Raw genomic sequence first — 23,560 nt, 5'->3', positions numbered from 1 at the left:
CAGAAATAAAGACCGTCTTTGATGGTCTCATTAGTAGACTGACACAGCTGAAGAAAGAATCAGTGGGCTTAAGGATATGTCAATAGAAATTCCAGAACTAAAAATCAAAGACAATAAAGGCTGAAAAAAAATGTAGCAGAATATCCAAGAACTGTGGGACAAATACAAAAGTTTAGTGTAGGCATAACGGGAATACCAGAGAAGAAAGAGCAAAAGAAAACAACAAAAACTTTTTAAAGCAATAAATACTGAGATTTTCCTCAAATTAATGTCAGACACTAAAACACAGATTCAGTAAGCTCAGAGAACATCAAGCAGGATAAATGTGAAAAAATAAATAAATCTAATCAAGGCATATCATATTTAAACTGCATAAAATCAAAGATAAAAATATCTTGAAACAAGCCAAAACTTAGAAAGAGGAAACACCGTACCCATAGAACAAGGGTAAGAATTACATCAAACTTCTTGGAAATCATTGCACCCTCAGAAGAGGGTGCAATGAAATATATAGAGTCAAGAGGAAAAACAAACACTAACTTAGAATTCTGTACCCTATGATTTTCCTTCAAAGTGAAGGAGACATACTTTTCTCAGATGAACAAAAATTGAGGGAATTTTTTACCACTAGCTTTACTTTGTCAGAAATGTTAAAGTTTTTCAGAGAAAAGGGAAATGGTATGTCAGGAACTTCACACATAAAGAAGAGTATTAGACAAGGAATAAGTTAAAGTAAAAAAAAAAAAAACTTTTATTTTTTTTATTCATAATTGACTGAACATATAACATTTGTTCATAATAATAATAACGGCAACAATGTGTGACATATGGATAACCTTGCATTACCTGTGTAGTACAGTGTCATTTCAGATTAAATTTGGATACGTTGTAATGTGTACTGAAAAGTCTAGAGTAGCAACTTGAAAAAACCTCCAAAGCCCCCCAATAACCCCTCAAAACAGTAACTGATATGCTGAAAAAGGAGAAAAACTGAATCACACAAAATGCTCAATTAAAACCTTTTCTAGTCTTCTACTTGTTTCCTGTCTTTTGTGGCTTTAATTCAGTAATCTAAGCTTATACATTAGAGAACTAGAAAAAGAAAAATAGATTAAATCCAAAGCAGATAAATAATAAAAATTAAAGCAGAAAACAAAGAAATTGAAAACAAAATCTTCAGAGAAAAATCAATAAAACCAAAAGCTGGTTCTTTGAAAATAATCAATAATAGTCAAGATAACTAAGAAAAGAGAGGACACAAATTACTAATATCAAAAATCAAAGAGGGGACATCACTGCAGATCTTATGGACATTAAAAGAATAGTAAGAATAATTAAAGAACATTATAAACAATTCTGCCCACAAATATTTTAATCTAGATAAAGTGGACCAAGTCCTTGAAAGACACAATCTGCCAAAACTAACACAAGAACAAACAGACAATCTGAATAGGCTTATATTTATTAAGGAAATTGAATGAATAATTAATAACCTTCCAACCAGAAAGCACCAGGCCCAAATGGGTTCACTGGTGAAGTCTACCAAACATTTAGGGAGGAAATTATACCAAATTGTCTATAATTTATTCTGGCAGATGAAAACAGGGGGAATAATTCCTAACTCCAGCATTACTCTAATACCAACATCATACAAAGACATTACAAGAAAGAAAATTACAGACTAATATTTTTCAAGAACATAGATGCAATAATACAGAAAAGAATATTAGCAAATCAAATGCAAAGATGTATAAAATATTATTCACCATGACCAAGTAGGATTTATGTCAGATAGACAAAGCTGGTTCAACATCTGGAAATCAAATTAATGTAATCTATCACATCAACAAATTATAGAAGAAAAAAACACATGCTCATACCAACTCCCATTTATGATAAAAACTTAGCAAACCATAAATTGAAGGAAACATCCTCAACCTGATTAAAAAACATATGCAAAACCTACGGTTAACATCTCATTTAATGGTAAAAAAAAATTATAAACTTTCTCACTAAGTTCAGGAGGGAAGCAAAGATATCCCCTGTCACCATTCCTTTTCAACATTATACTGGAAGCCCTAACTAATGCAATAAGACCAAAAAAGAAAATAAAAGGTATACAGATTGGGCAAAATGAAATAAAACTTTACTTGTTAGCAGATGACATGACTGTCTATTTAGAAAATCTGAGAGAATCAACAAAAATACTCCTGAAACCAATAAACAATTACATTGACGTTGCATGACACATGGTAAATATACAAAAATCAATTGCTTTGGTATCTACCAGCAATGAACAACTGGAATTTGAAATTAAAAACACAATGTCATTTATATTAATTAACATCCCCCAAAACAAAGTAGGTACAAATCTAACAAAATATGTACAAGATTCATATGAGGAAAACTACAAAATCCTGATGAAGAAATCAAAGAACTAGAGAGATAGTTCCACATTTATAGATAAGTAGACTCAATACTGTCAAGATGTCAATTGTTTCCAACTTGATTTACATATTCAGTGCAATCCCAATGAAAATCCCAGCAAGCTATTTGTGGATATTGACTAGTTGATTTTAAAGTTTATACCGAGAGGCAAAAGACCTAGAATAGCCAATACAATATTGAAGGAGAGAACAAAATTAGAGAATTGACATTATCCAACTTCAGGCAACAAATGGTGCTACAACAACCAGATAGCGCATGCATAAAAATGAATCTAGACAGACTTTACACCCTTCTATAAATATTAGCTCAAAATAAATCATGGACCTAAATGTAAAATGCAAAACTAAAAAACCTCTAGAAGATAACACAGGAGAAAGTTTAGATGATCTTGGGTTTGGTGATAACTTTTTAGATACACTGCAGAAGGCCCAATTAATGAAAGAAACTACTGATAAGCTGGACTTTATTAAAACTAAAAATTTATGCTCTGCAAAAGACACTGTCAAGAGAATAAGAAGAAAACCACAGACTAAGAAAAAATATCTCTGAAAGACATATCTGATAAAATACTGTTATCCAAAATATGCAATGAACCCTTAAGAATCAACAATAAGAAAACAAACAACTGATGAAAAATGGGCAAAAGATCTGAACAGGCACCTCACCCAAGAAGATATACTGATGGAAAACAAGCATATGAAAAGATGCTCAATATCCTATGTCATTAGGGAATTGAAGATTTAATGAGATACCACCACATTCTGATAAGAATGGTGAAAATCCAAAACACTGACAAAACCAAATTTGACAAGGATGTGGAGCTACAGGAACTTTCATTCATTGTTGATTGGAATGAATGGTGCAGTCACTTTGGAAGATAGTTTGGCATTTTCTTACAAAACTAATGTAGTCTTGCCATACAATCCAACAATCACATTTCTTGGTATTTACCCAAAGTTGAAAACTCACAAAACCCCGCAATGTTTAAAGCAGCTTTATTCATAATTACCAAAACTTGGAAGCAACTAAGATGTCAATCAGTAGGTGAATGTATAAACAGTGGTACATTAAGACAATGTAATAGTATTCACCATTAAAAAGAAATAAGCTATCAAGCCATGAAAAGACATGGAAGAACCTTAAATGCATATTATTAAATGAAAAAAGCCAATCTGAAAAGGCTACTTATTTTAAGATTCCAACTATTTGACATTCTAGAAAAGGCAAACTATGGAGACAGTTATGATTAGATGGTCTCCAGGTTTTCTGCAAGGGAGGGATGACAACAAGCAGCAGAGAGGAATTTCATGGCAGTGAAACTATTCTATACACTATGATAGATACGTATCATACATACATCTGTCAAAACCCAGAGAACGTACACCAAGAATGAACTCTAATGTAAAAAATGAACTTTGGGTAATAATGATAGAACAATGTAGTTTCATTGAAAGTAACAAATGTACCATCTTCCTGTAGGATGTTGACAGGGAGGGTGTCTGTGTTTGGGAAGTATGTGGGAACTCTACTTTTCTCCCAATTTTGCTGTGAATCTAACATTGTGCTAAAAAATAAAGTCTATTTTTAAAAATGTTAGGCATTTGATGAGTTTGAGAATAGAGATTTATGTTTCTAACAGGAAAAAAAATCTTGCATTAGTGAATGGAGTAATTTTTTAAGGATAAACTATATATTAAAGCACAGATAAACTTAAAACAATCTGCAAGACAACTTATGGTGAAAGCTTTGAGGATTATCTTTTATAAATGTATGCAAAACCTAAAGGTGATATTGAAGTCTTACAGAAATGTTATGGTAAGTTTTAAGGATCAACATTGTTGTTATTTATCTATTTTTAAAGAAGAATGTCTATGGAGAATACTGTTTGAAGGCTTATATTCAGGTAAGACAACCTGTGTGCATGTTTTCTTCATTTAGTTTATTTCTGCATGAATGCTAGCAGAATGGTGTGGTATTCTGGGCTCTACCTCCCTCACTGAGAAGTGGGGTGGAAGCTCTAGCAAAAAAGAACTTGTGAGACTGTTCACTGGGGAGAGTAAGAAGCCTAAGGAGTCCTTACCACGGCAGGGTTGCTGACGACTAGGCCTGAGTGAGAGAAGTCGGGCAGTCCGTGCAGACTACTGACCCTGCTGGGAAGGAGTCTAGGTGTAGGTCTGCCTACCGAGGCCTTGCCACTCTTGGGTCTGTCTGTCTGTGCGCCTTCGCCGGTGTCTGCGTGGCCTGTTGGGGCTCCCGGGAGGGTATGGAGGAGACCGTCTGCTTCGGTGCTGGGTAGAGGCTCTGCGGATGGGGCCCAGACGTGGCTCGTGGCTAATCCTTAAGTTTGCTTCACCAGTATATCCCACTTGGCGTGCTGGAGGGTCATGGGAGAATTCCCGGCGCTGTAAAGATGGGTGGGAGGGCACATAGATGTCTTGTCTGTAGTTCGCAAACAGACGTCGAGCTTGGGTATAAGACGTAGAAGGGCGCCGTGGGGTGCGGTGGCACGTGGACCTGGGTGGACGCCAGAACAAAGCCTGTTCGCCTGGGTCACCTCTGTTGTCCCTGGGCTGCCTACCTCCTGCCCTGCCTGGACTTCCGCTGGCGGGGGTGTCCCTGAGCCACCTGCCCACGGGGCAGCGGCAGGGGAGGTCCACGCCCCAGGCATCAGCCACGTGTGCCAGCAGCAGCTGGGAGAGGTGGCGGTGCGCGCGCTCGTCCCAGTGCACGCCGTCTCGCTGCCGGTGCTGCCCTGCGTGCCGGAAGTGGAAATGGAGGTCCAGCACGTCAAAGCCCCGCCGGCTGGCCTCCGCCGAACTGTAGAAGTTGGCCTCCATCACATCTTCCCGCAGGTGGGAAGCATCCCGCTGGTGCTCGGTCGGGAGGATGCTGCTCGAGACGACCTCGGCCACCGGCATGGCCGTGTTCCACACCAGGAGGCAGGACACGGGCAGCACCCGGTCCAGGAGCCCGAAGAGGCTCTCCAGATTCTCGCGGTAGCCTCTCCGGAAGTTCGGGCCATACCTCGAGAGATCCCAGAGGCAGGAGTTCATGATGACCAAGTCCGGGTGGTGCTCGTCCTGCCGCAGCTCTTCGAGGACGTCCACGACATACTGGGAGTACACACGCGTGAGGAAGTAGAACCGCACCAGGTGGTGGCCCGAGCAGAACTGGCGGACCTCACGGTAATGGGTGCTGTTGTGCATGCGGCCCCGCCTGCCGCCCTCCAGCAGCACGTCTTGCTCGAAACTCAGCTCACCCTTGGCCTTCAGCTGGCTGGATGAGAGCAGGCAGTCCTTCTGCAGCAGGAGCACCAGGTCCTTGTACACGGCCCTCTGCACTGAGTCTCCCATGACGACCACGAACTTGTTGTGCAGCAGCTGCCGGACCTCGCAGGCCCGCAGGTGCGCCATGATGGCTGAAGGCAGGACAGGCGACCTAGCTCTTGCCTTTCCTCAGAGTAGGTCTGAAGAGCGATCAGAGGTAGGGCAGAACCGCACTGGAAAGAGGACAGCGGACGGGCGGCGGGTGGAGATGGGTGGAGTTCGGCGCGGGCCGAGCAACTGAGGAGAGGGTAAGGAAGGCAGCCGGCAGTCCCAAGCCCTCCTCAGCCAATGTTAACTTCGCCCCAGGACGTGCGTGCGTGCCCTCTGAACCGCGTATGCGCTTGTGTGGGGCTAAGCTCCATCTGGCGGAAGGGAGGCGCAACACCCCAGCAGGAACCTGCCCTCCTACACTGCGGAGTGAGCGTTCCCATTCAATGCAGGGGTGCATGCTCGTGCGTTGAAGTACCTCAGGCCTGGACTGTTATTCCCTGGCTCATCCTGGCACGTCCGCTCCACCGCCTGCTCTCTGTTTTGCCAGTGTCTCCCTAACGGGCCCACTGTCACATCTGGGGTGCCTCTTTGTTCTGGTTCTTGCTTTCTGTATGTGCTCCCACCTCTACTTGAGAATTTCATTATTGCTGTCTTAGTTCTTCTGAGCCATCTCCTGTACTCGTGGCTTTAGAGACACGAGTCCACTGGGAGAGAGATGCCATTTCCAGGGGGAGAACCCCCCGGAGACCGATCTATAGCCAGGATTTCCAAGGTATGATTGGTAGAGTACTCGGTTCCTGTGCAAATCTTTGATGGTTCAACACTGCGTATTTTTTTTTTTTTAAATAAAACTATTTATTGTTGTCTCACTGTGGATTCTGATCCACTTGTAAGAAATAATACAGGGAGATCCCTGTGTATTGTTTATCCACTTTATCCCATGGATGATATCTTGGAAAACTAATACAGTGTCACAACCAGAATATGGGCCTCAATAGATTCAATATACTGTACATGCCTTTTCCACACTGCAAGGATCCCTCCCATTGCCCTTTCCTCACAACATTGCCTCTCTCCTGCCCTATTCCCTTAATGCCTGGCAACTGCCAAGCTGTTCCCCATTTCCAGAATTCTGCCATTTTGGGAACTCTATAAATGGAAATGGTACAGTGTATAACCTTGGGGAATTGACTTTTCCCCCTCAACAGCATTCTCTGGAGATTCATCCAGGTTCTCTGGAGATTCATCTAGTATGTCCATTTTATAAATCCTGATAAACCCTAACCACTTGTTTTCTGCATTAGTAAGTTTCCCAGTGGCACAAATGTGTCATACTTTGTTCCCTTTTTATTTATTGAGTACTAGTCAATGGTATGGATGTACCACAGTCAATTTAGCCATTTTCCCTTCACAAGGTCGTTGGGGTTGTCTCCAGTTTTTGGCTATTACAGATCACACTGCTGTAAATATTCCAGTACAGGTTTTTGTGAGAACCTAGATTTTCATTTCTTTGGGATAAGCCTAGAACTGTGATTGCTGGGTTGTATAGTGGTTGCAAATTTAGTGCTTTAAGAAATGCCCAGACTGTTTTCCAGAGTGGCTCTGTGATTTTACATTTCCACCAGCAGTGTATAGAATGGCCAATTTCCTTCTCTATAGATATGAATATCCTGTATATGACCTTTCTGGTTGTATGAACCCTGGTCTCCTTCCTTGGATATGGATATATGTTTCAAGCTGTATCATGCATCTTACTTCATCTTTATTCATGGATGTGAGCTTCTGGCCTATGCAGACTTAGCCTTTTACATACTTTCTCTGTATTTCTATCCTTGAGTAGGGATGTGTTTTTCCTACTGAATAAATTCTGATCTCCCTCTTTCTCTTTTGCCAGGCATGCAAACTTCCTGGACCTATTTTTAACTTATTTTTAACAGATTAATAAACAATCCCCCTTTAAAATGCCCCTGTGATAGTTACATGTATTAGTTATGAAGCCCTTGGTGTGAAAGAGCTTATTTTGGAGCCACTGTATTTATTTTTACTTATCATACATAAATATAAAATCATAAACGTCATAAAATTGAATGTATAAGTATTATCAAGAATTGTGCTTGTCTATATATCAAAAGAAAATTCATATTCTTTCACCTTTACATACTTTCTTTATATTTCTTATATAAATTTTAAAAACACTAGATAAAAACACCAGTTGTGGTTTCATAATTCCATCTTTTACAAATTTATTAGTGAAGTCTTCAAAGTCTCTTAACTTCATAAAAACACAAGTGTGGTTTATATTAGTTTGACAATTTACTGTTGGACCCCTAAAATCAATTGTTTGTTCTTAATAAGAAAGCAAATAGAAATTACTTAATAGTGCATATAAGAATTACTTGAAATTGTATGTTATTTTATGAAAACAAAGTGGTTTGTTTGTATATTGCATTTTATAGGTAATGACTAAATAATGGAACTAAAATCAATTCAGAATAACTTATGTATAATCACCTTCTGTTAGTACTCTGTTACTTCATAGTCATGATACCCTTTCTCTGGGGGAGAGTTTCCCACTTTCAGCATAAAATAAAGAAAAAAAAAAGTTTCAAATCAAGTTATGATGATATCTTAAAGAGGCCCCTATACTGCATCTTAAAAACACATGTATGGATAGCTAAAGAAGTATTGTATTTATTAGAAAATTACTGTAGTTTTTATATGCCCGAATACTAACTATAGGAAATAATTTTTTTTAAGCCTTGTATTTTATTTATTTATTTATTTTAGATTTTTATTAAAATATAGCTAACATACAATATTCTATTAGTTTCAAGTATACATCATAGTTATTCAACAGTACCCACCTGGCACTATACGTAATTATTACCATATTATCAATTATATTCCTTATGTTAAAGAAGTGATCATCATAACTCCAGCAACAGTCTGACGCCGTATCATGCTCTCACAATATTATTGACTATATTTCCTATGCGGTATATTACATCCCAAGACTTGTTTTATATCTGGAACTTTGAACCTCTTATTCCCCTTTATCTTTCACCCCCCCCTTTTAATTTTTCAATTACAGTTGGCATTCAATATTATTTTATATTAATTTCAGATGTATAGCATAGTGGTTAGACATTTATATAATTTAAGAAGTAATCCCCCTGACTAGTATCCACCTGGAACTATACATAGTTATTACCATATTATTGATTATATTCCCTATGTTTTACTTTATATCCCCATGACTATTTTATAACTACCGATTTGTATTTCTTAATCCCTTCACCTTTTTCACCCTACCCTTAATCCCCCTCCTATTTATCACCCTGTTCAATCTAGTGCCCATCTGACGCCATATATAGTCATTACAATGTTACTGACTATATTCCTTATGTATACCCTACATCCCCCATGACTACTGTGTAACAACCAATTTGTATGTCTTAATGCCTTCCCCTTTTTCACCCACCCCCAAACCTCTCCCATCTGGCAACTATCAAAATGTTCTCTGTATCTATGAGTTTGTTTCTTTCTCATTTTTTGTTTACTTTGTTCTTTAGATTTTACTTATAAGTGAAATCATATGACATTTGTCTTTTGCTGTCTACACACAGCACACCCTATAGGTCCATGAATGTCATTGCAGATGGCAAGATTTCATTCTGTTTTGATGGCTGAGTAATATTCTGTTGTATATATGTACCACTTCTTCTTTGTCCATTCAGGAACACCAAAGTTACCTTCACATCTTTGCTATTGTAAATAATGCTATAATGAATATATGGATGAGCAAGTCCCCTTAAAGTTGAGTTTTGGGTTTCTGTAGATCAGAAATGGGATTACCAGGTCCTTCTTTGTCTCTTGTTATAGTCTTTGATTTAAAGTCTATTTTGTCTGGTATAAGTATTGCTACTTCACATTTTTGTTTGTTTCTATTTTCATGAAATATCTTTTTCCCATCCCTTTATTTTCAATCTGTGTGTGTCTTTTGATCTGAAGTGAGTCTCTTGTAGGCAGCATATGTATGGGTCTTGTTTTCTTATTAGTTCAGCCACCCTATCTTTTGATAGGAGCATCTAATCCATTCACATTAAAGTAATTATTGGTAGATATGTAGTTATTGCCATTTTATTAATATTTTTAATTATTATTATCATTATTTTTGTCTTAAAGCGGTCCCTTTAAGATTCCTTGTCATACTGGTTTGGTGGGGATGAACGCCTTTAGCTTTTTCTAGTATGGCAAGCTCTTTATCTGTCGATTCTAAAATAGCTGGGTAGAATAATCTTGGTTGTAGTTCCTCACTTTTCATCACTTTGAATATTTCCTGCCAATCCCTTCTGGCCTGCAACGTTCCTGTTGAGAAATCATCTGACAGCCTTACGGGGGCTCCCTTGTAAGTAACTAACTCCTTTTCTCTTGCTGCTTTTAAGATTCTCTCTACGTCTTTAACCTTTGGCATTTTAATTATGATGTGTCTTGGTGTGGGCTTGTTTGGGTTCATCTTGTTTGGGACTCCCTTGCTTTCCGGGCTTGTATATCTATTTCTTTCACTAGGTTAGGGAAGTTTTCCATCATTATTTCTTCAAACAGATCTTCAATTCCTTGTTCTCGCTCTTCTCCTTCTGGTACCCCTATAATGTGAATGTTGGTATGCTTGATGTTGTCCCAGAGGCCCCTGAAACTATCCTCATTTTTTTTTTTTGGGGGGGGTAGATTCTTTTTTCTGTTCCGGTTGGGTGTTTTCTGCTATCTTATCTCCTCAATCATTGATTTGATCCTCTGCTTCATCTAATCTATTTTTGATTCACTCTAATGTAGTCTTCATTTCCATTATTGTGTTTTTTATTTATGACTTTTTAAAAGATCTTTTCTATCTCCATTTTTATGTTTCCTATCACTTTGTTGAAGTTCTCCCTGAGATCATTGAGCATCCTTATAACCAGTGTTTGGAATTCTGCATCTGGTAGTTTGTCTCCATTTTGTTTAGTTTCTTTTTCCTTTTTTTTTTTTTCTGGAGCTTTGTTCTGTTCTTTTATTTGAAACATGTTTTTTTTGTCTTTACATCTTGGCTGCCTACCTGTGTTTGTTTCTATATATTAGGTAGGGCTGCTATGTCTTCTAGTCTTAGTAGAGTGGCTATATATGTAGTAGATGTGCTTTGAGGCTCAGTGGTACAATCTTCCTGGTCATCTGAGCTGTGCATTTCAGGTGTGTCTCTGTGGGTTGTGTGTGCCCAACTGTTGAGCCTTGGTTGCTGTTTGCATGTCAGTGGGAGGGATGGACCCTTGGACTTATTGGTTGTGAGCACTGGCTGTGACTAAAATGGAGGCGTTGTGGTGCAGGGGCTGAACCTACAGAGTAGGATCTGCCTCAGCAGGGCTCTGGTGCCTGCCCAATTGGCCCTTTGGCTGTGTCATCTGGGGAGTTGGGTGGGAGATGCTCCAGCTTGTTTTGAAGCTGGCCACTGGGCACACCAGCCCCAGGGCCACCTGGGAGGTGACCCACTGCAGGTCAAGTTCAGCCAGAGTCTGTGCCCCACCTGGGGCCACCTGGCAGGAGCCACAAAGCAATCCACAGATGGCTGCTGCCCATGTGATGCTAGAATTGCCTCAAGAGGCCAAGCAATGAATGAAGGCCGGCTGCCACTAGTGCTGGGCTTAGGGCTACTCAGCCAGAAGTACAGGACATGCTCAAGCCAGATACTGCTTGTCTGGGTTCCACAAACGTTTTAGAGACCCATGGAAGGTCTGTAGTATGCACTGAAGCAGGTGGTTTGTATGAAATAGCCAGTGGAAGTGGATTGGGCGTGCTTGAAAGTTGAGTGGAGTGTGGTCTGAGAATCACCAGGGAGTGGCAAATGACAGGCATTAGCCATGTTGATGGAGACTCATATATGGCGGCTGCTTACATCTGCACTCCAGGTAGGAGGAGGGCTCAACAAAGAAATGATGGTTTTCACCAGCTCCTCCATCTGGGATAAAGCTGCCCCTCCAGCCCTTACCCTATAGCCAGACAACTCTCTTCTTCCATATGTCCCTGTTGCCTTTTGAGTTGCTGCTTCACAGATGGAGCTCAGAGCAAGTGAGTCCATTGTGAGTAAGTCTATGCATAAGCCTTTTCAAAGAAGTGCCTGGGACTCCAGCTGCTTGCAGTCCCACTCAGCCACAATTTCCACTGGTTTTCACAGAAATTATGGGGAATTCTCTCCCTGGCCCTGGAACCCTGGCCTGAGGATGCACTGGGACACCTCACTCCTGTGGGGGTGGACCTCCGCACCTGGGATATCCCTCCCAAGTTTTAATGGTCACAAGCTGGTGTGGGACCAGACTGTTCCACATCTCTGGCCCTCCTACCAGTCTCAAGGTGGCTTCTTCTGTATGTCTGTAGTTGTAGGGCTTTGGTTCAGCAAGATTTCAGGTGATTTTCGTTGATCATTGTTCTATAATTTAGTTGTAATTTTGATATGGTTGTGAGAGAAGGTAAGCACAGTATTTACCTACTCTGTCATCTTCACTGGAACTTTAGGAATTAAAATTTTAATTTAATAAAATTAGAGGAAAGAGAGCAATTTCAATTTTTTCTTAAGGAACTATTTTTTTTGGTAAAGATAAAGAGCTTAGCACTTTCTTCAGAGCACAAGAAAAATAAATACTGTCATTTAACCAGTTAAGTTTTTAAGAATACTTTTCATCTATTTGTTTATTCACATTGATTTTTAAAAATCAGTTAATTGTATGATTCGCATTTCCTTTTATGTCATATAAATACAACCTTGAAAGATATTACTTTGTATTGTATTCCCTGCTATAAGTACAGAAACATTTCTATTTAGGACCAGTAAAGGTTAACACAGATAGGAAAAGATGTATATACTTACTTTAACTCATTTTACAACATGAACAGTTTTTCAACTGTTTTGTTTCTGATGACTAAAATCCTTTATCAATCATATAAACATCTGAAGCATGTTCAGTTTAAAGTATTACATTACCACATGAGCTTATTTTATAATATTTTTTAGTGTTCTTTAAAATTACAAGTATAATAGATGGCTTTAGAAACTTAAATAGAGAAATATAAATAAGTATTAAAAGTCTTTTCTTTACTCCTACACATTCTGAAAAATCGAGTGTGTATTTATTCAGAACACTTTTATATCTTTAGAAACAATATGTTTAAAGACGTATATATGTATACATTTTGTTATATAAAATTTGTCATCCTCTATATTATTCTGTAACTTACTTTTTCATGTAACATTATATAGCAAACACCTTGGATCAAGTTCTGTAGAAAATAGAGCTTAAAGAAAAGGCTGATGTGCTAACTTATTAGCAAGTATAATCCCAGAGAAGTTGGAGTGAGTCAGGAAAGAAAGGAGAACAAATATGTTGGGATGCATTACTGGGCTGGCCACTGTGGGAGTCAGTTGCAAATGATAGTGTGATCTTATGGGATCCTCTTTTCATAAACTGCTTCATCTCTGGACAGTTTATCTCCAGGATGAAGGAAGAAAAATGTAATTCATACCTGCCGTATGTAAAAAGTGTATTTACTGCATAAGGCATTTATTCTCCCCACAATTCCAGATTGCCAGTGTGTGAACACCAAATGAATGCCCTTGCCAGTGATAATTCGTCAATGACAGAAAAGCCCCGAGTAAAAAGGTATGAGGTATGGTAAGACTTGAGAAAACTCAAATGCCACCATGACATTTGGAACACAGGCTCTATCAGAAGGTCTGAGGTGGCAGTACATGTTAATGTCTGAAACACGCCTTTCCATGTTCCCTATGTCTTACAGGTAGAGCCCTTTCCTTTAAATGGCTGAATAGTATTTCATTGAATGGACATACTATAGTTATTTTACATAATATCCTAACAATAATAGTTTTAATAATAATGAGGGGACAGGACATAAGGCAGGAAAGAATGAAAAAGGCATAACATTGAACCTAAGTATTAGGTTAGACCATGTCAATGAATTCTCCCTATCCAAAACGCCAACCTTTACTTTCTGCCTCCATCCAACTCTCTCAAGATCCACTTCCTGCTGATACTTTTCCAGTGTGATTCTAAACTTACTGTGCCATTTTTGTACAATCTAGTCTTGCTTTTTGTAATTGTTAATTCTGATCATGAAGAATCCTGTAGGATCCCTTGGAAAACCAGACTCCTTCTCCCGTACACTTAGGGTTTTTGAGGCCATAGTTTCCCTGCTATGGTCTCTCCAATTATCAGATCTTGTCTGCTTTTTCTCTTTCAGTATTTTCTTAAACTGTCATCAGAATCTCTTTTTTGTTTTCCAGTACAGCTAATTTTTATTTAAAAATTTTCCCTGTAATTTCAGTGTGACCAGGAGGAAGGGGAAAGTAGAGAATTGTGCTTATTATGCTATCTTGAACTGAATACCATCCATTTAATTATTTTATTATGGAAATAAGTATGTGAACTTGCACAATTAATTTCACCTTGCTACTACTATTTCTGTAAGATGGTGTTGGAGGCATGGGTAACAGGATAAGTAAATGATCTCTAAGGTGATTTTCACCTCATTACAATGCATGGCTGTGAATTTATAATTAGAAAGTTAAAACAACTTGTTAGCACATATTAACAGAAAATTGTTTCTTATCCTAGTCATCTTTTCAAGTCTCTAATCCTGCAAATACCTCCCTGTACTTAAGCTACATAAAATACTAGTGGAAGGAAAAAAGGGAGGGAGGGAGGGAGGGAGGGAGGAAGGGAAGGAAGGAAGGAAGGAAGGAAGGAAGGAAGGAAGGAAGGAAGGAAGGAAAGAAGGAAGGAAGGAAGAAAAGGAGGAAGGGAGGGAAGAAAGGCCACAGGCTATTTTGTGTGTATATCTAAATTGGGTCTACGAGTATGATCCAAAAGATTTTGTCTTCCTCGTAGCTTTGAAATTTAGAGTATACCACTGCTGTATTTATTTATTTATTTATTTATTTATTTATTTTATTTATTTATTTAACTTTCCTTTGTCCATTAGTAGATTTGATTAGATGGTGGCATCAAAGTATCTTGATTACTGCTATGTCATAAAATAAAAATTTCCGATAAGTATCAAGAATTTTCATTTATTCACTGAATAAAGACAATGGCATAGATGAAGGGGAGATAAAACTTTCATGTGATGCTCAAGAGGCTTAGGTAAATAAGTGTTTATGCCCTCTCCTGAAAAAATAACAATCTGACATTAGAAAGACAGGTTGAGCCCAAATATTACAAAGCATTAGATGGTGGGGAAAGAGAAGTGTCTTATATGTGAGATGTATGAAGATACTCTACATTATGTTTCTAAATGAAATAAGTATTAAGCACACCCTGCCTTTAAATTCCACTATGATATATTCACTAATACTATGTTTTAAAATTTGAAATTATTCTGCATTTAGGAGTTAAAGAGTAAACCAGATGGAGGGGCATTAACATAAGGAAGAAAAATGATAAGAACCTTAAAAGGAGACACAGATTGAAGATTTAGAGAAGTTTAGTGTGATAAAGAGATGAGCTCATTGGACAGGAAGGCCTTTTCTGACCATCCTATAGATATCTCCTTTCCTTTCCTGCATTACCTGAGCTCCTTACCCTGCTTTTTTCTTTACATTTACCACTACTGCCTAACATTTTGTTACTGATTGACTTATTATCTCCCTATCTCCTCAGGATTTAAGCTCCATGAGGAAATGGCTTGTTTCTGTTTGTGCTTATAGATTAGGGTTACGATGCTTCACCGATCAAATAGCATAGAAACGTCACAAAGGTGTACAGACTAATTCTTCCCGCGCCTCCCAATCTACTCTTCACCCTGCTTTGTGCCCCTGGAAGTTGTCCTCCATGCTCTGTATTAAGTTGATTCTATTGTCTGCACTGGCAAGAGATGTATAGATGGGTAGCAGAAGAATGAGATTAAGGTGTGTATTTCCCCAGATCCCTCTCTCCATAAGCGCAGGTAATGAGTGGCTTACTGTAAGTGGCTTTGTTCTTCTACCAAGAGCACACTGCCTCTCCAATGGACTCTTCTTCAGCTACAGATACAGCTGCAACACTCTCCAGGTTCTTGTATGTGTTTTCCTCTTGGCCCCTTGAAATGTAAGTGTCAGGGATACCTGCAGTGGACCTGTAGCCTGTATGGTCATACAGGACCCTGTCCTTGATTTAAAACTCTGCTGTCCCTGTCTTGAAATTCTTAATCATTTTTTAATAAAGGGCCTTGCGTTTTCATGTTGTCCTTAGCCCAGCAAATTATGTAGATGGTCCTGCATCGGGTGGTACTAGAGCTATACAATGGCTCACTATTCCTTAGGCTTCCTTTAACCCTGTCCCATGCTATGGTGAAGAGTTCATCCACTATCCACTCTCTTCAGTTATCCTCTGTGTTTGCCATCTGTTCCCTGCCAGGACCCTGACTAACACACAGACATGAGAAGGGTCTGGTCTTTGTGAGCGTTCATTGTGAGTCTTCATTGACTCCCCGTGACCACAACTTCTTTAGGTTCTCCAAACCTATTCCTTTATAGAAAAGATTAGAAAATCTTAGCTGAAATCAATGTAACTCTTGTCTCTAATTTGTGGAATATCCTTTCATCCCATTTTCCAAAATTGGTTGGTATTTGCCTACCTCCAGTTTTATTCCCCTTCATTGTTCATAATAGCCCCTCAGAGGTCTCTGGCAATGTTTGGTTTGATGATCTTATTTGCAAGTTTCTTATAGACCTTTAGAGATAATTCAGGATCTGAAGCTTACCTATACTTCCCCAGCTAGAAGGATCTTTTCCAGTAATTTTTCTCTTACCAATATGTTTTCTTTTTTCAATCCAAAGGAAGCTTTGCTTTCTCTTTTGTCATCAATGTATTATATGACCTCAAACAGAAAACAACATTCTCTTTCTTACCTTTTACTTGCTCTGATCAAAGCTTAAAAGACTTTTAATTTTTTAAAATTTATTTACTTATTTATTTTGTTTTTTGGTAAACTGTGGTTTATTTGGTGGCATAGACTTCCGGAAGCAATCTATCAATTCTGTGTCACCTTCTAATATGAATTCTTGGCTATGTTTCTTTCATTTCATCTTTTGAACATGTTGAGAGGACAGATATTTAATATTAACATACAAATTCAGATATTTGGCCAGACCCCACTGGCCTCTAGCTCTAAGAAGGAAGAATTCTGTATTATTTTTGCACCTTTTAAGGTTTGGGCTTTAACATTTTGATTTGGGTCCTTAGAACAGAGAAGAACCTGATTGATTTTCAACAGAAAAAAGGCCTAGAAAAGGAAGGGGTTATAGGCATTCCTGTTTGGACTAAGAAGTGGAAGGGTTTTAGGAAGAGTTATAAGTAAGAATCCAGAAATACGGTAGGTATTAAGGAAGCAACTGCCATGAAATCACATGAGGAGTAAAGAGAAGATATGGTCATTTTCATATAGTGTGTTTTAAGAGACTTTCATCTGAATTACTTTGCTGTGCTTTCTTGGGGGTTGCTATGTTGCCTACAGCACCACGCTCAGGCCAGCCTTGAGAAAAGCCAGTGATGTTTAGCTTTATATACTACACGTCCCTTAAAAATCTGAGCTCAGTAACCACAATGGTTTCTGTACAATATCTGGGCCTTTTCTTTCTGAGTAGCTTTATTTGCAATTACACAGAATTACATTTATGTGGACTCCTGGAATCATCTCAGTATCTCCTGGAATCGACTCAGTATTTCCTGGCATAAAAATCAAGCCTATCTTTTATTTATTTATTTTTCCTAAGTAAATATTTAATTCATTTATTTTTTGAGTTGATATTTTAAACATTTGATTTACTCCCTCTACTGTTTCACCAAAAGTTCACATTTAGTCCTTTGTTTTAAATAATGGACATGGTCATGTCATAGAGTGACTGGCTCTCTTCTCTGTCAAACGAGGGAATGTCACCTCACAGTGGCTAAGTAGATGACCTGTTATTTATAGTTGTTAACCTGTTCTATGGACTAATAGAAAGTACCCAGCCTCTGTCTGGCCATTTAAATTATTTCTATATGAAGACAAAATGCTGTTTTAACTGTTGTTTACTTTTAGTGAGCAGTATTTCTTTCCTCCTAGAAGAGTATCATCTAATAAGAGCATTGTCGCTATGTAACAATCCAATACTTACCCTGTAGGGTAAATCAAAGACATAAAAAAAAAAAAATTAGATCCATAACTCACTTTATTGGCTAAGCAACTTATCTCCACTGAAAAGATTCCCCTCCTTTTGTATAATCCATTTCACTTTCCTCCTCAAACCACTGGTGCTATGAACCTTTGTTGCAATCCCTAAAGCATTCTGGTTGTGTTAACTCACAAACTGGATTCCATCTCCCAGTGCCTTTGTGCTGGTTGCTTAAGACCCTAGTGCCTTCTCTAATTCAAATACAACTGTTTACTTTGGGTTTTATATTTGCAACCTTTTTTACTTGTTTTTTTTTTTTTTTTTTTTTTTTTTTTTTATGAACATCCTAAAGCCTCAGTTATTGTTTCTGCAACTAATAAGTCTGTGGGGTACTAGTCCTGGCAGATTTCATTTTCAGAAGAACAGAAGAAAGATAGTAGGGTAAATGTTTAGGAAATGCTATTTATTATATTCTCCTTCCTTATAAATTACATGTATATTTACATAATAAAAAATCTGAGAAGTCCCACTATAAAAACATTTGCTTAACTTTGTTGAACCTAAGAATTCCCAAATTTTATATGGAGAACCCAAATCATTTATACCTACAAGTTCATTGGCTACACTCTACACTCTTACATAACTTTATTAGGTGGCTATCTTCATTACATGATTTTATTCTTTAGGAAATATGCCGAGAACATTAAAGTTGCCAATAACTTTATTGTTCATTTTAGGAACTTCCAGAAAATCCATTTATCTAAATATTCCATTTACCCTCATCAGAGTCAATAACCATTTCTCAGCATAACATGGCTTCAAAGGATGACTAATTCTTCGAGAGTCTCTTTGTAACCGTATCCATTCTGTGTTCACCAGTCCTATTATCTCATGAATCTTCTGCAGTCATAATCAAGTCCCCATTTTAACCAGATCCCCTAAATCTCATATCTCCCCTTTGCCCTCCACACTTAGAGATGCTGCTAAGCTTACCAAAGTAGCCATCTTCCTCACCAGGGTAAATAATAAACTCAGCTTTGCTTTGTCAACAGAATATTTCAGGAGATCAGCATTTGATAATCTGATCACAGAATACCTTTCTTGATCAGAGGAACCATTGTTTCCAGGAATACAGTTGAGAGCATACTGTAGCCTCAGAGGATTGGGCATGAAAATTCAGTGCCCAAAAAGTTCTGGCTCCAAGCTCTCAAAAAATCACCATTCAAATTATGTATTTCTTCAGGAAATTTTCCCTGTCGACACGCTTATATACATTAAATGCAGTTAGTCCTTCCTTTGTGTATTTTATGTATGGGTAATGTAATGCCAGGATACAATTTTGTTTTTAATCTTCACTGAGATGAAATTCAGTCTTTCTTCCTTCTGCATGCTCCCATGTGTAGGGTGGATCTCAAAATTTTATTTCTAGAATTTATTTGGAAAAGAATGATTGAGATAAAGATCTCTGAAATGTCCTCCAATGGGAAATGTAAAATACCCGTTAACAAATGTGCTATAGTAAGCCTCATATCAGTGAGGGCAAATCTTGGTACCATAGCTGGCTGGGACTTCCAGGAAAACTACAGCACATCTAGGCGTTTCCCCATTAATCTACCAGTAATCTGTTTTGCAGGCTTTGCACAGGGAGATAGATCTGGGGGAATAGAGCTGATGCAGGACATTCCCTCTGTCTCATATCCCCGTTTCCCCAGACAGGGCTATTTGTCATCTGCTGTTTTGTCACCTGCTCATGTCTTTTCCTTTCTCTCTGCCATGCCCTCTTCCACCCCTGTTCTCCCGCACAAAACAAGATGAGCAGAAAACATTGTGCACAATTTCACTACATTTCATAATTAAAAATTTAAAAATTAAAGCAAAAAATCACATATCTGTAACTACCTGAACTTCAATATTCTCATTTGAACAATGGAGATTTTTACAACTGCTCAGTACTGCAAAGGTTGTTGTGGTGATCAAGATATAAAAGTACTAAGGATATAAAGCTTTACTAATGGTTTACTTTAGTAGAAGTAACAGGAAAAGTGGTGTAGTGTTATCCTTGCCACTCTAAATATTTTCACTATATTATTATGGCTTTCAGCAAAATCTTAGTTCGAGATAACTACTGTCATTTTTGTCTACCAGCTCAGCTTTAGTTTTGAATTTAATTCATTCCGACTAGAAAACTACAGCAGTGATCAAAGGCATAATTATAACATATTTATAGCCTATTATTATTGTAACATTCTGAAGTAAAGGGCAAAAATTCCACCCAGTGAACTTGTTCTTCCTGTTACTGACACAAGATTGAGACATTTAAATGCTAAGACATGGATCCCTGAGGCAGAACATAAAATATTTATAATGAAGGGAGTATGGACCAATAAATTTTTGTTATGAATGTTTTTAGCTAGAAGAAATAATAAATAACCTTCTACAGGCAATATTTCAGTTTGCATTTATTGTACCTCATCGCATCAGTTTCAGGAAACAATAATGATTGCATAGTAGGACACTAAATTACTCTCATGTTTAATGAACGATTAAGCTGTTAAGCTTTGATTAAGATATAAGAGCCTCACTAATTTGACTGTGAGATGTGGTTTGCTTGGAAAGGCATAGTTTGTGATTGATCCAATATATTGTCATTTATGTAATTTCTATTAAAAATAATTGCATATACAGGTAAGCTTTGCAAAAGATATATCAAACTGTTAGGCTTGGGGAGAGAGGAGAGGACTAACATTTAAAGAATGGAGAGATTAATGATGTACTTGGGATGTCTTATGTAGAGTCCATTTAAACAGTTTTAAAAATTGATATGGGAAATGGCTTAAATTTGATCAGATTATGCATATAGATAATAGGCGTGCTAGGAGATATTACTATGGTACCTGGGAAGTAATCAGGGTTGGGTGTCAGAGGATTTAAATCAGAGTTCTGACTTTGTAGCTTACTAGCTGTGTGACCCTGGGCAAGTTGTTTGTTTTCTCTGGTTCTTCTGTTTCTTTATTTGTGAAGTAAAAATAAGAAGACGTATCTGGCATGCTGGTTGCAAAGATGACATGAGATGACTTATGTGTTTTAGCCTGGGCTCTCCAGGACACAGAGCCTGTGTGCAAGTTTTGTGTTGGCATTTGTGATCCTGGGAACTGGAAGGAGCGTGAGTCAACACTGACATGAGTTGCCAGTGGGCCATTGCTGGAAGTGCCAATGTATTTGGTCACTCGGCATACTTACTACCTGAAAGTCTTCTTCACATTAAATGTGAATCAGCACCATCTGTCTAGGGAAAGAATGGAATAATTTATTCATCAGTTGCCTTCCTCTATCGGTCATATGGGCTGAATTGTGTTCCCCCAAATCCATATGTTGAAGGCCTAACCCCCAATATCTCCGAACGTCACTGTATTTGGAGATAGGGCCTTTAAAGAAATGATTGTTAAAATGAGGCCCTGGAGGGTGGGCCCTGATCCAATCTGACTGGTGTCTAACCTGAAGTTTGGACAGGCAGAGAGACACTGGGAGGTGTGTACACTGAGGAAAGACCATGTGAGGACATAGCAAGAAGGCACTATTTGCAAGCCAAGGAGAGAGGCCTCAGAGGAAACCAAACCTGTCAGCACCTTGATCTTGGACTTCCAGCCTCCAGAACTGTGGGAAAATAAATTCCTATTGTTTAAGCCTATGGCATTGTGTTATGTCAGCCCCAGGAAGCTAACACAGGGCGTTAACTCTCCCGTACTCTGCATTATACATGTGTGAGCGAAGAGCAGGTTCCCTCCCTGTCCCTAACTTGAAGTTTTAATGAAAAAGTCCCAACTGGGAAGCGAGAGATGGGGTTCTGGTGCAAAGTGCTGTCCAGCTGCACCTGTGGGATGTTGACCAGAGCCCTGACACTCCAAGTAGTCATTCTGGTGTCTGGAAGGCTAGATGAGACCAAGAGAACCGAAGGAGGGGCCCAGGAGGTATTAATACTGCATGCAAAAGCATTTTAAAGCTATAGGTCGTTATTAATAATAATCAAGTGTAAAACTACTTTTTCTTCATGTATTTATGTAGGGTTCACTAGGAATATATATGGTTCATGAGCTCATGATTTTACTACTAAATTTTGTTTTAAATCACACTTATGTAGAGCTTTTCTGAGACCAAAGGGAAGTAGCCACATGTTTCCTCCAGAAAACAAGCAAAATTTAGTCTTTAAAAAAGAGTCAACAAACTACATACTTGAAAGGGTAAAGCGTTAATATCTGCTTTTGCAAATGTGCCTGCTCCCCTGAAATCCACGGCACTAGGATTTTTCCCTCAAGTTCCATGTACCGTAGTCTATTGCAAAGAATCCTGAATTGGACATACTAGAGAGATGAGTGATTTTCTTGGTCACACAAGGCGTGCGTATGGTTATAAGTTGGGTTACATGAGACCACGAAAGCTTTCTGTTATATTTGTGGAGATGTCGGGAAATATCTCCATATTTCAGGGGTAGTTAAAGGGTTTGTGGATTGGTGAAGTGAGAAGGAGTGACAGGAAATGTGGTTTCTGTGGGTGAAGAAATGGAGTCAGGAGTCCTGAGTGCTCTGACGTGTACATGTGTGGAGTGGCCTAGAAACGTGCTCGTGCAGACACCAGCAATTGAAAACTTACCAGTTTTGAATTTTCCATTTCAACAAATTTGACACCAGACATACTTCATGTACATATTCTGGTCTAAGAAGAAAACAGGTTGAGATCCATCTTCAAAAATAGTATTTAGTAGAAGTCAAACTGGTTTTCCTAACAAAGATTGTCAAAATGTTGCTTGCCAAGGAGTAAGATGAAATGTGAACACTAAAATGGTAGGCTTTGCATAAGTCATCATTTAATAACTACCTTATTTACCTAATAGCTACCTATTTACCTCATAGCTGAGAAGGAGAAAACAAGAGGAGACAGATGCACTTGCTCACCCGCTGCTTAGCTTTGTGTGCTTCTCTGGCTGAATGCCATTTCCAGGTGTTTGGGGTTGAGCCAAATACTAAAATTAGACATTTGGTACAGCCCTTGTTTGAGACACAGGGGTGATGTAGAAAACCTTGTTCACTCCTTGGCCCTTGACACTACTATTAGGGATTCTCTTTCCAGAGCTATCAATTTACCCACTAATTTAAAGTAAGATGAAATAAGTAAGATAGAAATGTGATCAGAAAAAAAAACCAAAAAACAAAACTATTAGACCCCAGATATTAAAGCAAAGTCTCCCTCAAACTGTACTTGTTTACTGAAAACTTTTAAGTTCTTTTTCTGTTTCTCTGGAAAACAATGGAATTTGAGTGATACTTTTATCCTTTTTAGTGTTTGGTCCAAATCTTATTCTGAAAGTGCTCACACGTAGATATAAGACATTGTAAAGCTAAAATCTGCACAAGCAACATCAGAATTTCAGACATCAAAATTTTAAAAGGAGTATGCCTGTATGTGAATTCATCAGCTTGTAGAATCTAATCCTCAGTTTTGCGGATCTGAAAACTCTATTTTGTTGGTGTCCACAGAGAGTACTGCAGATTGATGCTACTAACTAAATCCACAATAGAATATGTAATATAAGTTATAATGAATTGTGATTAATTTATCACTTACATTG

General features: G+C 38.3%; 1 pseudogene; it reads right to left on the bottom strand.

Moving 5' to 3' along the window:
- Positions 1-4,610: 4,610 nt before the first annotated feature.
- On the bottom strand, positions 4,611-5,861 carry LOC109445094 (PC-esterase domain-containing protein 1B pseudogene; annotated as a pseudogene).
- Positions 5,862-23,560: the final 17,699 nt, after the last annotated feature.

Source organism: Rhinolophus sinicus, chromosome 17, assembly GCF_057876585.1.
Source record: "Rhinolophus sinicus isolate RSI-liver-muscle chromosome 17, RSI-T2T, whole genome shotgun sequence".
Taxonomy (NCBI): domain Eukaryota; kingdom Metazoa; phylum Chordata; class Mammalia; order Chiroptera; family Rhinolophidae; genus Rhinolophus; species Rhinolophus sinicus.
The sequence above is the reverse complement of the archived record's forward strand: the minus strand, read 5'-3'. Positions and strand labels throughout refer to the sequence as shown.